Here is a 12,738-nt window from a genome sequence, read left to right as displayed (position 1 = left end):
CCCTTTTAGGTATCAGGTGGTGAACCTGCAAATGCTGACCCAGGAGGAGGCAGACCCAGCCTTGGCATTGCTGTGTCCAGTGCTTTACACATCTATTTGGATCACACGCAGAGCCTTAGAAGCTCCGAGCAGCTCTTTGTCTGCTTTGGTGGACAGCGGAAAGGAAGCGCTGTCTCCAAACAGAGGATTTCCCACTGGGTCATTGACACCATCGCGATGGCATATCAGGCTCAGAACGTGCCACCCCCTGCGGGGTTACAAGCCCACTATACCAGGAGTGTGGTGGCCTCCTGGGCCCTGGCCAGCCTCTTTGGCAGCCCAGGGCTGGGCAACACCCAACACCTTTGCGAGGTTCTACAATATCCGGGTTGAGCCGGTCTCGTCCTGTGTATTGGCAGGCACGAGCAGGTAAGTTCAGGTGTACCGCTTGCACATAGCGCCTTTCCCTTCCCTTGAGGTGAAGACGTGTGCTCTTGACTCCCAGTTGTGTTCACAGACTGTGATCCCTGGATGAAATTCTTCCTTAGCCCTCTGGCTGTTGAGTTTGTGGAGAAACTCGCTGACCGGCCCAGTATGTGTGCTAATGAGCCCCTGTACTGAGGTAGGTGCTCCACATGTGCTGGTTCCCCCGAAGGCGACCCCATATGATATCTTCCGCAAAATCGTTTCCCTGTCGGCAAACTGCGTCTTCCTTGGGCAGAGGCCCCTTTGCTCCCGGGCGCCATGCTCTATAGAAACTCCTCCCCCTTTGGGTAGGACCTACCATGGGACCTCTCCACTCGGTAAAACCATGTGACTTATTCCACTCAAAATACCCCCCCCCTTTTTGGGCGGGGTGTGGTCTCCGTGGTGTCTTCCCCTTGGGAGGGACACCCCTGACACAGACACTTACAGCTCCCAGTCAGTTAACAAATTCCACTCTTTTTGGGGAGAAAAGAGAGGGAAAGAGGTATCGGCTGGGCTAGACTGTCCCTATAGTTGGGCAGTCGACTTGTTCCTGATGGACCATTCGATGATCATAAGAGCGTTGGGGGAGGTTACGTGATGGCCTGGTGTGCTGGCTACGAGGCACACAGCGATCTGCCCATCACACACCACCAGTTCACGTAACACAGTTCAGATAGTTGTGGCATTTTGTACAGGGACCCCTAGTGTCACTACATCGACACAATGTCAAGTGAGTGACAGATAGGGAACGTCCTGGTTACTTTCGTAGTTCCCTGATGGATGGAATGAGACGTCGTGTCCCTCTTGCCACAACGCTGAACTACCCACTGAAATGGCCGGGACCTGGTCTCGGCTCCTCAGCACAAAACCTGAATGAGTGGATGCATACCAGCTCCTTTTATACCCATATGTCCGGGGGAGTGGCATGCAAAGTCCACTCGCCAATTCTCATAGGCCTTTTTTCAAAAAAGCAGAGGTGTTTGGGGTTCCCAAGAGTGACCCCTAGTGTCACTACATTGACACAACGTCTCATTCCCTCCATCAGGGAATGGAGGTTACGAAAGTAACCAGGACGTTCACTACTATCCGTCCAGGTTTTAATAATGCATTGGGGACAGTTCTTAACCCAATTCCAGTGATTTCAGCAATCTCCTTAGTTGTTTTCTTTGCTTGATGCAGGTCAATAATTTGCCCCTTCAGAAACACATTAACATCTTTTCCACAACCATGGGATACATCTTCCGACATGGTTGTTTAAGAAATGAGAAGCTACACACTGCATCAGTCAGAGTTAAAAGAATTGTTGCCAGCTGGAACATATTAATCACTGCAATAATGATCCAGTCATAGACTCTTAAGTATCTGCTTATTTAAATCCAAACTGCAACTTTTTTTTTTTTGGCCAGGCAGTGTAGTTTACTATTCTTCATCAATGGTAATTGTCATCATCAGTTTTTCGATCTACAGTCCCTTTTGAATCTGTTGCTCAAAGTTGAAACCCATTCTCCAATGGTCAGAAGAATTTCAAAATGTGTAATTCCATGTTTGCTGTTTTAAACAAAATAGCAGTGAAACAAATTAACAAAGCTAATAAGGTTGTATTTGCAGCTTATGTGTGTTGCAATCCACAAAGACCTGCCGACAGAAGGATGGCCGGAAGGGCAACACCTCCCCTCCAGGAAGGGAGGGGAGTATGTCATGCCGGAGGTTTCCCCCGGCCTGAATCAGGCGGTGTATGAGTGTGACAAGGAGGAGGGTGTGGCCGGGCCGTGAGGGTGCACGGCCGGCGTTGAGTCACCTAATCAGTCGTTCGGGGGATAAAGATGCGCCGGGGGCACCAGTTTGAGAGAGAGACGCGTGACCACTGTGAGTGTGAGTGTTTATGTTTGTTTAAGTTAATTTATGTAATTAAAGTTATGTTGACTGTTCTGCCAGTTCCCACCTCCTCCTTGCCCATCCTTTACCTGTTACACTCTCCTTGGCATCATCACTTCAGATTTTCTTCACTTCAGTGCACGATCCTTGTTTAAGCCTGTGTTGTTTCTGGCGACTCACGTCAAAGCGAGGATTAATATTTCTCCCTTTTTTGAACAGCGTAACCTTCAAAGCAAGTTTCCTATGTGGCTTTCTGCATTGCAAAGAACTGAGGAGGACAATGGCACTTCATCGAGGCTTGCATTTACTCGCCATGAGCTTATAGCCGTTTGGGATTTCAGCTCTGTGGTTGACAAGATGGAGTGCTGATGGACACCGGACTCTTCCTTGTGATTGTCCCTCCCCCGAGCGAAAGCGCCACTGGTTGCCCATCAGACATGCTCATGAGGGCTGGCATTCAGCCAAGCTCAGTGGCAATTTCTTGCAAATCTGCATATGAAAGCTACGCACTTCGTGGGCTCAAGAAGATAAGAGGTATTATCCATCTGTATTAGAGAATTCAAATTTTTTGCCCATTTCATGGATTACATGGCCGTTCTTGTGAGAGAAGAGATGCTGACTGCTAATTAGTTTTTCGATGGCAGCATGGATGTTGCTCTTTTCAGACAGCTGTTGGATCTGCACACGATGGCTTTGCAGTCCAAACATACGCACTGCGTTAAGGAGTGTCTGTTTGAGTTCACCGGCTCTGTTTGGACTTTTCTTTGATCTTCCCCCCAGTTCGCGCTGGGGAAAGAGTCAGTCAAGGCGCTGCTTTTGTTTGTGAGAGTGATGGACAAAGGACTTTGTGTGTCCTATGAACTGAGGTAAGCAAACGCATGTCTTCCTGCACGTTCGTGTCTTATGCGAGCACCTGGGGTTCTTATTGGTGCCGTTAAGAGGACTGTGGACTTCCCGCTAGCCAAAGCCTGATAACGTGTTTATTGATGAAGTGGAGGGCGAGCCCCGATTCAGTGGACGAAATGGGCCATTCATATGATCCCGTCACTCCCTTGTCTTTAAACATTATCGAGTCAAGTTCGCTATTAACCACGCCTAGAACACTCAAAATTATTGTGTCTCCATCTGTGAATCACGTTGTGAAATGAGTGTTGAGCATTCTCAACTAAAATCTCGCATTTGAATGAGTAACTCCCTCCAGTTTACAAAAGTACTGTCTCAAGCACTACACGTTGTTCCCCCATTGTATATGCTGGGACCGGTTTAGTGCCCAACCCGTTCTCAGTCCCCAATTTAGCAAATTTGTGTCAGGCATGCGTATTAAAACTCAATGTACAACAAGCATAAGTGTTCACAAACTTTTATAAACACCACATGCTATCCCCCCATAATAAATTCTGGGGCTTTTGTGGAAGACCAGCTTGTTCCTGATTCCCCCCACGTTTACACACTCTTCCCCACTCAAATCCCAGGAAAGAGGTTTACTCAATGAGCGTCCCTGCTGTACACACATTTCAGGGAGACTTTTGTACATGCCTAGATATAATAAAGGCAATAAAATTATTAATTACCATTCAATCAGTCACAGTAGTGAAGGCAATGGGGTCTCCTTCCACTGCGATGCTGATTGTATGGCAGTGGCCAACAAAACTTGATGTCCAACAAGCATAAGTGAACACAAAACACACTGTTATAAACACCACATGCTATCCCCCCATAATAAATGCTGGGGCTGTGGTGTCAGACCAATTTTGTTCCCAACTGCCCCCACATTCTTCCCCATTCAACATGCTAGGAAAGAGGTTTTGTCAATTAGCGTCCCTGCTGTAGACAAACTTAATACATGCCTGGATATAATTAAGGCAAAAACACTAATTATTCCCATTCAATCAGCTGCAGTAGCGAAGGAACAGGGGTTTCCCTCCACAGTGACACTGATTGCGGAGCAACCGGCAAAAGTAAACTGAGGGTGCCATCTATTGGTTACTCAACGCTGTTGTGCAATAGAGAATCATGCATTAATTCCACTGTCTGCCCTTCTATTGGCCTGGCATATATTCTACGGGGTACTTCCTACAGTGGTTTCTGTTCAGGAAGCCCTGTTCTTGACTCAGGAAATGTATTCCATCTTACAACAAGGAGAAACAAATGAGATTCCTCCTTCTCAGAGAAAGTTAGTTTTTTTTTAATTTTTTTTTTTATTTCCTAGTCCCAAAGAAAGATGGCAACTTGCATCCCATTCTGGATTTGAGACAATTAAATTTCACTCTAATGAAATGTCGTTTCAGGATGCTGACACAAAAACAAATACTGTCACAAATACGGCCGGGGGACTAGTTTAGTGACAATAGATTTGAAGGACGCTTATTTTCACATAACTTATTTTCATGGGGCAAAGCGTACCAGATTTACCCTATCCTAAAGCGATGGGCATGTCAGGGTAAGAAGGGAAGCGCATGAAGCGATGCACCCATCATGCATAGTGCCCACTGTACAAGCCTCTGGAGGCAGTGTTATGATCTGGGGTTGCTTCATTTGGTCAGGTCTAGGCTCAGCAATGTTATGTGGCAATAAAATTATGTCAGCTGAGTACCTGAATGTACTGAATAACCAGGTTATCCCATCAATGGATTTGTTCTTCCCTGACAGCATGGGAATATTCAGGAAGACAATGTCAAGATTCATTGGGCTCAAGGTGGTTCAAGGAGCATAAAGGCGGTCCAACTAAATATTAGAGTATGCAATTTTTTTTTTTTTTTTTTGGCCAGGCAGTGTAGAATGGCTACTCTATTAGTGTTTTGCACTGTAGATTCAAAAGAACTGACTCATAAGAGCCATTTGTTTGAGAACTGCAGTACATTGAATGCCTCAAAACAAGGCTCAATACAAGTGGGCAGAAAAATGTGAAATGTGTTATTGGAACCAAAAGTCATGAAAATGTGATTCCGATTATTTATTTAAGAACCAGTTCTCGGTTTCAAACCAAATTTTAAGATATTTTTCAGTACAAAGCCTTGCCCCATAGGCTTTCATTGTAATGCAAAACTGCAAAATGTTGATTGTTTTAACAAAGTACCAAAGGATATTTTTCTTTTTCTTTTCACAGCATACTGTACTGAACCTTGTTTTGCGGCATTAATTTAATCTGGCAGACACCTGTGCCAAAGTTGTACGTTTAGAGTGCATCCGGAAAGTATTCACAGCGCTTCACTTTTTCCACATTTTGTTATGTTACAGCCTTATTCCAAAATGGATTAAATTCATTATTTTCCTCAAAATTCTACAAACAATACCCCATAATGACAACGTGAAAGAAGTTTGTTTGAAATCTTTGCAAATGTATTAAATAAAAAAAATAAAAAACATGTACAAAAGTATTCACAGCCTTTGCTCAATACTTTGTTGAAGCACCTTTGGCACCAATTACAGCCTCAAGTCTTTTTGAGTATGATGCTACAAGCTTGGCACACCTATTTTTGGGCAGTTTCTCCCATTCTTCTTTGCAGGACCTCTCAAGCTCCATCAGGTTGGACGGGGAGCGTCGGTGCACAGCCATTTTCAGATCTCTTCAGAGATGTTCAATCGGGTTCAAATCTGGGCTCTGGCTGGGCCACTCAAGGACATTCACAGAGTTGTCCCGTAGCCACTCCTTTGTTATCTTGGCTGTGTGCTTAAGGTCGTTGTCCTGTTGGAAGATGAACCTTCGCCCCAGTCTGAGGTCCAGAGTGCTCTGGAGCAGGTTTTCATCAAGGATGTCTCTGTACATTGCTGCATTCATCTTTCCCTTGATCCTGACTATTCTCCCAGCACCTGCCACTGAAAAACATCCCCACAGCATGATGCTGCCACCACCATGCTTCACTGTAGGGATGGTATTGGCCAGGTGATGAGCGGTGCCTGGTTTCCTCCAGACATGACGCTTGCCATTCAGGCCAAAGAGTTCAATCTTTGTTTCTCATGGTCTGAGACTCCTTCAGGTGCCTTTTGGCAAACTCCAGGCGGGCTGTCACATGCCTTTTACTGAGGAGTACATTTGCAAAGATTTCAAACAAACTTCATTCACATTGTCATTATGGGGTATTGTTTGTAGAATTTTGAGAAAAATAATGAATTTAATCCATTTTGGAATAAGGCTGTAACATAAAAAAATGTGGAAAAAGTGAAGCGCTGTGAATACTTTCCGGATGCACTGTATATTCTGTTAACAAGCCAGTCAATTCAGCCAGTGGACAGTGTATTTTAAATGTGATTTAAATACAATTAATTGGACACCACTTGAATTTAGTCAGCAACAGTACAACTGCCTAATGAAAACCTAATCTAGTAAAGTTTTTTTTTAATTTTTTAAATACTTTCAAGAGGCATCTTCACCCCTTTGCTGAATGGCTGATCTTTCAGGAATTCTGCCTATTAGAATTTATTAACACATAAGAGAGATGTTCTTTTGAATGTTTTAACACCTTGTCTCATAAATCTATATTTATGTTTAAATCCATTTAGCACATTGCTCATGTAATGTGTCGGGCCAACTATAACAGCACCACATGTTGAGCCTAATCTAGCTAGTGAGGTGGTGAAGAGTTTTTTATAAATCCAGATTCATGTTCTTCTTAATCAGATGTTTACAGAACATCATGCCACAAAAAGAACCACTGTTCGCTGCTGAAACTCAAGCTGTTAAAGTGTGCATAAGCTACACAAAACTTCACACTCTCTTTCACAAGTCTTCTTTCTGACTTTCTTTCTTGATTTCTAATGGGGAGTTCACTTGAGTTTTTCTTCCGTATTCCACTTATGAAAGAAAGTTATACGAGTTTGAGATGGTATAAGGGTGAGTAAATGATGAGAGAATTATAATTTTTGGGTAAACTACTCCTTTTACCACTAGGCCATGGCTCCAACCCCAGAACCATAGTGAAAAAAGCTCTAATAGCCCAAAATGAATTGCTACCATAGTATAAAATCCCTGTCCAAGAGAGGCAGGGAATTGAGGGAGGACAAGATCTATAAAGACAGTGGTGAGAGAGACCAGCTCAGCCCAGTCAGAGGGTTCATCTGAGCCTCCAAATGAAAAGCATGAGCTACAACCTTATTCAGTGTAACCAAATCCTGCTGTTTTTGCTTTTGTCTCCATTACAAAGACTTCTGGTAAGGGGACTGCCAGCGTTGGTGTGATTGGGCACAAGGCCAAGGGTATTTTAAATGGGACCTGACTAAGAGGACGAGGGAGGTGGCTGTGACTTAGTCATCATAGCATTAATATGTCCTCTTTCCACAGAGGGCCCACGATCTGTACTCAAGTGTTCGCGGTACTCAAGTGTTCACGGCAGAATCCATGACTCCTTCACTTCCCACCAAGATTCCTTCATATCTTAATTATTTAGCACAGTTTATTATAGTGAGGGTATATTGGCGCCAAGCAGCTAGGATTCACAAAATTGACGTCACATTTTTGCATATATTAATTTTTTTAAAGATGAGCACGTAAAAGTTCAGCTGATCCTCCTCTTCTGCATAGTAGAGTGACTTTAATATGTTCTACACATTTTGTTTTAAGGACAAATTTGTCAGGTTTGTTTAAACAAACAGATATAAGTGAGAGTACAGCCAAGATGAGAGCTTATTGTTTCTTAGAATACTTTGCTGCGGTTCTCTCTCAGTGTTTACAGGCTGGTATTGATTAGTTTATGAGAGGTATGATGTAGGTAAACTCTGCTGATTTCCTCACTATCACGGCTGAAAATCTGAGCTGTATGCTCTTCATCGTGCCAAGATCTGGCCAAACAAAATACCTGGAAACTCTGAAGTGCTCGGACTTATCAGTCTCCTGTAAACACAACGTTCTTCTCTCTCTCTATTTTTTGCTCTTGTTCACTTACTATTTCTCCCCTCTCTTTCTCTCTATCTCTACACATCTCTCTCTATGCTTATGCTATCCCTCCAATTGTTTTCAGCTGCGGGGTAATCACTCCGCTCTTGGATCAATGCATTCTGCACACATAAAGTAACAGAAGAGGGTGTGATGGGCCAGAAGAGGAGGGGTGTGATCTTGAGTGTACCATGTTCTCTTCAAGTATTAATATGAAACACAGAGTGTAAGAAAAGGTTCATAGAGACTCATCATCATTAAAATAGTAACGATTTATGGAGTCAGACCTAACCAGTGTTGGGTAAGTTACTAAAAATAAATAGAATAGAATAGAATAGAATAGAATAGAATAGAAGCTTTTATCTGTACATGGTTTATACAGTGCAACATTAATTACTTTAGGACTGTTTGTTAAGTAACCTTTCAGCTGTTGGAAAGAAGCTGCTCTTTAATCTGGTTTTGGTTGGTAGTATCTAAAGCGTCAGCCTGTGGGAAGTCGCTGAAAACAGTTATGTGCTGGATGGGTCCTCAATGATCTTCTTAGCACATGTAATGGTGAAACTGAATGTAGGGAGGTTCCAGCAAAAGCAGATCTACACCTATGATCTTTGAGGCCCTGGAGACAATGCGTTTAATTTTGTCTTTGTTAGGATGCCTGAGCTACAGTACCATACCAGACACTGATTATTGATGTAAGGATTTTTTCTACAAAAGCTGTGTAGAAATGGGCTAGGAGATGCTGGGCCCTACTTTAAGAGTGTTAAGTCTTAAGTGCAGTGCTATGCGATATGTTTTATGTGCAAAGTCAGTGGGAATGGTCATGATTTGTGATTAGTAACACTTTATAGCTAGGTTGTATATGTTAGCATATGCACGTTACATGTGTTACATTCTAAATTAGGTATCATGAACTGCCTTTTTTTTTTTTTTTTTTACGCATATGTTCATCTTAGTTCATGTTAATTTATAAATATACTTTTGTTCATTGCTAGGTCATGTTAGTTCTTAATGCTGTTACATCAATTTATTTTAATATTAAATGTGTATTAGTAAATGTTGAAATGAACATAAGTCAAGATTTAAAAATGCAGTAAAAGTATTGTTCATTCTTAGTTTAGTTAACTATTGTGTAATGTGTTACCGATACACTGAATAAAAAACAATTATACAATGCTTCCATGGATAGACTACTTAGAATGTCACATACTTTATTAACTAAAGCTTAATATTTCTTCACTGAATAGTAAAAAATCTGCCCTCTTTGTTCTCTTTATCAAGCTCATTGTGTCTTCACTGGTAATTGAAATCTCAGTGAATATCACTCCATGTTGCTATAATTTGCTATCATTATACTGTAGGGTTTAATTGAACTTCTCTTTCTTATGGATCAAACATACTGAATTTGTGACTAAGGGGGTTGTTTCTTACAACACATAAAATGTAAAAGAGAAAAATTAACTGATTAGTTTTACTTCTTCATATTTCTTAATAACTGTATTTCTTTATACCGAATATTTTATAACACACATCTACATGAAGTGAGAGTTTCCATCAATTTTTTTTTTCAAAATAAAATGCTACAGTATTTTTATTTATTTATTTATTTACAGTATTTATTTCTTTTTGTCTTAGTATGTACAACTTTTTCTTTCTACAGGCCAATGATGAATCTGCAAGAAAATGCCAATTGTTGCTATAGCAACTAACGCAGCTTCCATGCAAATTTGACTGACAGGTAAAAACATGGGCTCTTGTTATAGTTTTCAGTTTTTTTATTTTTTTATTTGTTATATATATATATATATATATATATATATATATATATATATATATATATGTTTTTTTTAATTTCAGCATACAGCTTGCTTCATACATTTAGTTCAACAGCGTTAAAGAGTGTAAACTTTATCATTAAACTGAAAGGCGTACTTTGAGCCAATGATGCATAACCTCTGGACAATTTTTTAAGCCCTTTCTTAGCAGATGAAGCACCTTGGTTATTTGTCTCATCGCAGACACTTTTACCAGTGATTTTCATACAAAGTGACATATATTTCATATATTAATTGGATCTTTTTATTTTATTTTTTTTAACTGTCATTTGTGCACCTTTTGTGTTCCAATGACTTGCTACTGTTATAATTAACAGGATACTGAATGTAGTCTAATTATTTGGTAAGCCTTAACTCAGTTTAATGTGGGTTATATAGATAATAATGAAAAAAATAAAAAATGAAAAAATCTTGAAAGTTCAGATACTTTTCAGTAACTTTTCAAATCCAAATTTAAGATTTCCTACACTTCCAGCCATAAACAGCACAATAATCAGAGTATGGCCCTAATATGGCAATTAATTACCATGGCACTGTAAAACACCATAAAAACTCAACTTGGATGAGTATGTTTACTGTTATAACTACACGAGTTGATGCGTGAAAGATCTAACTGATGCATACCACCCACAATGCACTGAGGGATGGAGACTAATAGGCCCTTTCACCAAGATTTACTTTAGCAGCAAAAGCAACATCTCAGTGTTTCAATTTACCACAGACCCCACACATGCTCCCGTGAGCACGAACAGCAGAGCCCAATGCCAACTCTGTCACTCCTTCACCAAAAGCACCACTGTAGTCTCCACAGTGATCACTGTTGACGGACTGTCCTTGATGAACAGTGCTGATGTCTAACAGATGCTAATTGGACACAGAAGGAGGCTCTGAAGTGTTTCCAAGATTTGTCAGAGTATATATACACCCTGTTTGTTCAAGGTAAGTGCTTTATTCAACACAGAAAGCACTTTGTTCGAATTTTGTTCACATGAATTGTGTCTATGGTGGAATAAATAGCTTCAGCTTTTATAGTTCATGCCTATCAGTTATAAGCATAACTGGTTTCTGGTTGTTGGTACTGCATATACCATGACAGGCAGCAATTAACAAGTAGGGATTTTGCTATATACTTTATAGTATGGTAGATATATTTGCATGCTTATTAATGGGTATGACTGCTTTGCATTATTTACAAGCAAGAGCAATGCAATAACATGGAGTAACGCGAAAATACAGAGCCGGAATGTCAAGTAACTTCGCAACTTAAGACCAGCTGAAGCAAGCATACATTTCTATGCTGGTCCAGGCTTGTTTATGTTTGGTGCTGGTCTAGCATATGGACCAACATAGCAATGCTGTTCACTAGCAAAAACATTGGTCACACTTTCTGGTGAAGCTGGATGACAAAGAAAGTTTTGCTGGTTAAGCTAGTTAAGAAACCTGGTTACGACACGTGCACACAAGCATCCCATGCAAGGCAGCACGACTCAAAACAAACCCAAAACTGCTAGTCTTTTCAACAGTAACAGGTGTGCATATACTGGCCGGTTTCGAATGTGGCTCATCCAGTCAGATTTAAGATTTGAAACTACCTACTGTATATTAGTTTTACTATTTTGATTCTTTTTTTTTTTTTTTTTTTTAACACAAGTGTACATAATGTGAAACTGTTTTTTTGCAATCAAAATAAAACAAAATAATCTTTTGGGTTGCATCCATCAAGTTCCAAATAAATGAGAACATAATCAAATAAAATATAGTATCTTTGATCTGTAATGTATTTAATTTACTGGATTATCTAAAATTATATTTGTTACATATTTAAATTATATCAGCTCACACATTAACTTTAGCAGCCCCCTAAAGCACACACATCTCCAGACTGTACTGCCCCTCCTCAACCAAAAACCTCACGGAGCTCGACGGAGTTCACTGAGCATGCCCAGAGGCTGCTCGAATCATGTGAAAGAAATTGTAAAGGAGACACAGAAAGCTAAACAAATTACACAGTGGAGAGTCTACAAAAACAGAGAAAGAGGGGCGCCATAATTCTAGTGGTGTTAGGTTTCTTGGCCCTAAACATGCGGAATATTGAATCTAAAACTGGAACAGAATTGTTGCACAATCAAGTGCGCTTGAATGCACCGACTTGGATGAAGCAATGATGATGCTTTGAAATATTTCTGTATGATTGTGCAGGCTAGCCAGAAGACTGTGTGTCAGAACAAAATTATTTTTGAAAATGTGTGTTTTTGGATATGGCTGCTTTAAGAAGGAAATTAACTGAATGGAATTTATTTATTGTATATCAGTAATAAATCAAATAAGATATTAACCATTAAGTAATTAGCTAGGCATGTCTGCTGTGAAATCAACAACATGGAAACACATGACTATGTTCAGGCATGAAGCTCTGAATGGTGCAAGCCATTCAGATAGGTAGGTTCTTAGAACATTTTATCTGTAAGCCAATCAGCTCGCTCACATGTGATATGTCAAACCAATCGGCTCACATGGTGAAAGACGATAGGTCCTTTGATGCGCAATCAGACAGCCAATCAAATTGCGTACTCTTTCTTTGCCTATCATTTAAATTTGCTCAGTTTGTAAGTAAGCCGGTATCAATGCAGCACGCTGTAAGAGTTTTATCCAAAATTCTCCACCTCGCCAGCTCCACATGTCTAGATCTGCTTCATGGGGACTGTATTTATGTCT

The 12,738-nt window shown here is 40.7% G+C and overlaps 1 protein-coding gene across 7 annotated transcripts in view; it reads right to left on the bottom strand.

Annotated features, from left to right (window-relative positions):
• Positions 1 to 12,738, bottom strand: part of LOC127455208 (SPARC-related modular calcium-binding protein 1-like) — a 134,954-nt gene that overhangs the window by 59,355 nt on the left and 62,861 nt on the right. The window lies entirely within an intron of this gene.

The sequence above is a fragment of the Myxocyprinus asiaticus genome, chromosome 17, assembly GCF_019703515.2.
Source record: "Myxocyprinus asiaticus isolate MX2 ecotype Aquarium Trade chromosome 17, UBuf_Myxa_2, whole genome shotgun sequence".
Lineage (NCBI taxonomy): Eukaryota > Metazoa > Chordata > Actinopteri > Cypriniformes > Catostomidae > Myxocyprinus > Myxocyprinus asiaticus.
Note: the sequence above shows the minus strand (reverse complement) of the source record. Positions and strands in the feature narration are given on the sequence as shown.